This window comes from Scophthalmus maximus, chromosome 9 (genome assembly GCF_022379125.1).
Source record: "Scophthalmus maximus strain ysfricsl-2021 chromosome 9, ASM2237912v1, whole genome shotgun sequence".
Taxonomy (NCBI): Eukaryota; Metazoa; Chordata; class Actinopteri; order Pleuronectiformes; family Scophthalmidae; genus Scophthalmus; species Scophthalmus maximus.
Window position 1 is genome coordinate 24977501 of NC_061523.1, and position 5000 is coordinate 24982500.

The 5000-nt window shown below is 49.5% G+C and overlaps 1 protein-coding gene across 2 annotated transcripts in view; it reads left to right on the plus strand.

Annotated features, from left to right (window-relative positions):
* The window catches only part of glra1 (glycine receptor, alpha 1), a 94739-nt gene that overhangs the window by 62753 nt on the left and 26986 nt on the right, over positions 1-5000 (plus strand). The gene's annotated exons all lie outside the window — the stretch shown is intronic.

Consider the following 5000-nt stretch of genomic DNA (forward strand, 5'->3'; position numbering starts at 1 on the left):
CAACAGAATTTCATGTTATTTGGGTCCAAAGCCAAATAATAAGTGTTGTACTTTTGTACTTAATGCAGCAGTGAAGAAAAACTCAAACACAAACTTGTGTGTGTGTGTGTTTGTGTGTGTGTTTGTGTATGTGTGTGTGTTTGTGTGTGTGTGTGTGTGTGTGTGTGTGTTTGTGTGTATGTGTGTGTGTGTGTGTGTGTTTGTGTGTGTGTGTGTGTGTGCATGTGTGCGTGTGTACACACATGCACACGACACACACACACACACACACACACACACACGTTCACACGACACACACACACATAATCCACGCCCCCCCTGCATACACCAGCATGCACGCACCATGAAGAGATAATCCACAGTTATCTACTGTAAATACATGTCAGAATGTTTTTTCCCACACTGAGTCGATCATCCTTGATTCCTTATATGGTATTTCCTGTTTGACAATTTTTAAAAATTAAAACACAATTTTTGTAATGGAAAAATAAACAAAAACAAAACTTAATTGATTTTTTTCTGCAACTTGGAAAAATAAATGTACAATAACCTGAAAAAGGGGGTTTTGCCCCGTGAATCGCTGGATATTGATTTTAATCTGTTTTTTTTTTTAATTAATTACCATTTTATTAGAGAACGGAAGTAGAATATTAACCAACACGGGAGCTGACACATTATGACACCTTTTCCCTGTAAGGAATCAAATGATGTTAACGATTAGTCATCAGTCGACTGTAATATAAAAACACAAAAGAGAGAAATCTGTTGATCTGTTAAAATCTATTTTCTAGAATATTTTTGTAAAAATCTTTCAGAGACGTGAAATCCCAATGAAGTTGGATTTAATCTGCTGAATAGGCCCGACAGTAAACGTTTGCCCCGAGGTCGTGTCACCGCCACCGTCCCACGAGAAGCTTCCTGATCTCGAACATCTGGAGACGAACGGGTTTCAGTTTTTTCGAGCCAGAACCACAAACCCGACGGTGACGTTTTACCACCGCGTCCCGGTGAACGTCCTCAAGGACGATTCGACCCTCCTCCATTTCTCCTCCTCTCCGTCTTCTCTTCCTGTTTCTGTTTCTGCACCTTTCTCATCTCATCTCGGGCCCATTACTCTGCAGCTCCTGTGTGTGTGTGTGTGTGTGTTTGTGTGTGTGTGTGTGTGAACATGTGTGTGTCGCGTGCACACGCCTCGCTGCCTCCCAATCAAAGTTTAAAAAGGGAATTAAGGTGTCGCTTCCCCTCAGATTTATTAGCTGCAGCCTGTTGTGACTCAGAGAGAGAGAGAGAGAACAATTCTCTTTATCGCTTTCTCACACACACGCGAAAGAAAAGTCATGTTTGAAATACTAATCACGGTTTCTGCTGCAATGCAGGGCGCTTGTTTCATGGCTGCTGATATGTTTGTAGTGTGTTTGCACCAAGACGTAAGATATGGAGAAACTACACACGTACGACCTGAAGTGTGTGTTCATGTGTCAGAAACAGGGTCGGACACACACACACACACACACACACACACACACACACACACACACACACACACACACACACACACACACACACATACACACACACACACACACACACACACACACACACACACACAGTGGGAAAGGGGCCCGCCTGAATAATTTCAATTTCTTATCAGATGGAAAATATGGACATGTATCACAGCTATAATCAAGTGCAACCTCATCGACTCTCCTCCTCCTCTTCTTCTCTTCCTCCTGCTGCTGCTGACATTTTCTCCTTCCCTCTTTCCTTCTGTCCTTTCCTCTCCTCCTCTTCTCTTCCTCCTCCTCCCCCTGTCCTCTCCTCTTCCTCATCATCCCCCTTTCCTCTCCTCTCCTCTTCCTCATCATCCCTCGCTCCTCTCCTCTTCCTCATCATCCCCCTGTCCTCTCCTCTTCCTCCTCATCCCCCTGTCCTCTCCTCTTCCTCATCATCCCCCTTTCCTCTCCTCTTCCTCATCATCCCTCGCTCCTCTCCTCTTCCTCATCATTCCCCTGTCCTCTCCTCTTCCTCCTCATCCCCCTGTCCTCTCCTCTTCCTCATCATCCCCCTTTCCTCTCCTCTTCCTCCTCCTCCACCTGTCCTCTCCTCTTCCTCATCATCCCCCTTTCCTCTCCTCTTCCTATTCATCCCTCGCTCCTCTCCTCTTCCTCATCATCCCCCTTTCCTCTCCTCTTCCTCATCATCCCCCTGTCCTCTCCTCTTCCTCATCATCCCTCGCTCCTCTCCTCTTCCTCATAATCCCTCGGTCCTCTCCTCCTCCTCCTCCCCTTGTCCTGTCCTCTTCCTCCTCATCCTTCGCTCCTCTCCTCCTCCTCCTCCACCTCCCCTTGTCCTCTCCTCTTCCTCCTCATCCCTCGCTCCTCTCCTCCTCCTCCTCCCCTTGTCCTCTCCTCTTCCTCCTCATCCTTCGCTCCTCTCCTCCTCCTCCTCCTCCTCCCCTTGTCCTCTCCTCTTCCTCCTCATCCCTCGCTCCTCTCCTCCTCCTCCTCCCCCTGTCTTCTCCTCTTCCTCCTCATCCCTCGCTCCTCTCCTCCTCCTCCTCCTCCTCCCCCTGTCCTCTCCTCTTCCTCCTCATCCCTCGCTCCTCTCCTCCTCCTCCTCCTCCCCTTGTCCTCTCCTCTTCCTCCTCATCCCTCGCTCCTCTCCTCCTCCTCCTCCTCCCCTTGTCCTCTCCTCTTCCTCCTCATCCCTCGCTCCTCTCCTCCTCCTCCTCCTCCTCCTCCCCTTGTCCTCTCCTCTTCCTCCTCATCCCTCGCTCCTCTCCTCCTCCTCCTCCCCCTGTCTTCTCCTCTTCCTCCTCATCCCTCGCTCCTCTCCTCCTCCTCCTCCTCCTCCTCCTCCCCCTGTCCTCTCCTCTTCCTCCTCATCCCTCGCTCCTCTCCTCCTCCTCCTCCTCCCCTTGTCCTCTCCTCTTCCTCCTCATCCCTCGCTCCTCTCCTCCTACTCCTCCTCCTCTCCAGTCTTCGGGGGTTGACTCCTAATTGATGAGGCTGCCTTTCCATTGATCCCCTTTGATTAAATGGATCGTCGGCCATCTTGCTCTTGTGGTTTATGACGAGGCCCGGCGCGCTCATTACATTACAGCGGGAGGAGAAAGGACATTTGTTACCGTCGCTATTGTACCGAGATGTAAATAAAACCCACTGCGGCTCGACTTAATCTAATTATCTCTGGTGCACATTTTTTCTTTTTCTCAAACCGTAGTAGCAAGTGTTTTCTTTATTCATGTATTTGTTGCTCGAAGCAGTTGATGTGATCAAAGGCGTCAAAAAACCTACAACTACAGATACAATATACATATATATGTGTATATATATATATATATATATATATATATATATATATATACACACACACATGTTTGATTGGCAGGTTAACAGAAAAAATAGCTGCAAACTGCTGCTGATGTACGATGGCAGGTTGTTGTTTTTTGCGTATGGTAGCGTTTGGAGCAGAAGGGTGAAACCCCGACTCAACCTCCCTCCTCGCTCTTTTCTTTTCTTTTCTGTTTTTTTTTAGCGGCAACACGCTGCGAGCGTCAACACCCACTGTTACTTTCCCTTCACAGCCTCACAAGGACTAACGCCGCTGCTGGCAGGCAGAGGTCACGTCGGGGGGGCGGGGGCGGGGAGAAAGAAAAAAAGACGCGGTCGACGTCCAGGAAGGGATTTTAAAAAATGATCACGTTGGTACGTGCGACTCCTTCAACTTCCAGTCTGTCAAAAGTGATGAAGCGTCTCGTGGGACAGTTGGAAAAATCTGGTCCTCAACATTCCTGCCTCGCTCATCGTGAGGGAGCTCACGGAGGCTTTGATAAGTGAGAGGAAGAGGAGGAGGAGGAGGAAGAGTCAACAACTCCCCTCGTCATCACTCCTGCTGCAGGGCGACAGGCTGAGAAGCTCCCAGACACTGTGGTCTGACTCAGCTGATGTGGACTGAGGGTGTAAACGTGCGTCTCACGCGATGTATTCTTCTACTCAAGGCCTGTTAGTGGGGTTTTTTTGCTGCCGGGGAAACGACCTCTGACCTTCAGCCGACAGACTGAAAGTGCAGATGTGTTTGGTTGTTGTCGTCATCGTCCTTTTTTTACCTCAATACAGCAGCAGAGTGATGTCGGCTGTAGCCAATGGAGAAAGGTGACAGGTCGCTATAGCAACAGGGAAGTGGCAGCATAAGTCCAAATCCTTCCTGCGTCTGTTTCCCAATGTTCCACATGTTTGGGGTTCGTTTTCGTTCTTTTTCCGGCATTTGTGTCGCTCTGATTTCCCGCTTTCGGAAAAATGACATTTCATCCTCGCTCCCTTTTCACAGCCACTTTGACAGCTGCTCCTCCTCCTCTTCCTCATCCTCCTCTGATCCCTCCTTCCTCCTTCTTCCTCCTTCCTCCCTCCTTCCTCCTCTGATCCCTTCTTCCTCCCTCCTTCCTCCTTCCTCCTTCCTCCTTCCTCCTTCCTCCCTCCTTCCTCCTCTGATCCCTCCTCCTCTTCTGATCCCTTCGTCCTCCTTCCTCCTTCCTCCCTCCTTCCTCCTCTGATCCCTCCTCCTCTTCTGATCCCTTCTTCCTCCTTCCTCCCTCCTTCCTCCTCTGATCCATTCTTCCTCCCTCCTCCCTCCTTCCTCCTCTGATCCCTCCTCCTCCTCTGATCCCTTCTTCCTCCCTCCTTCCTCCTCTGATCCCTCCTCCTCCTCTGATCCCTTCTTCCTCCCTCCTTCCTCCTCTGATCCCTCCTCCTCCTCTGATCCCTTCTTCCTCCCTCCTTCCTCCTCTGATCCCTTCTTCCTCCCTCCTTCCTCCTCTGATCCCTCCTCCTCCTCCGATCCCTTCTTCCTCCTCCCTCCCTCCTCAGCTCTCTGGATCCGTCTTTTAAAGATTGACATTAGAAGAATAATAAGTTCAATTTTCTTTCTATAATCCGATTCACCCCTGGTTTCCCCTGGTTACTCAAGGACGTCCATCCAATCACTCTCGGCTCTTTTTCTTT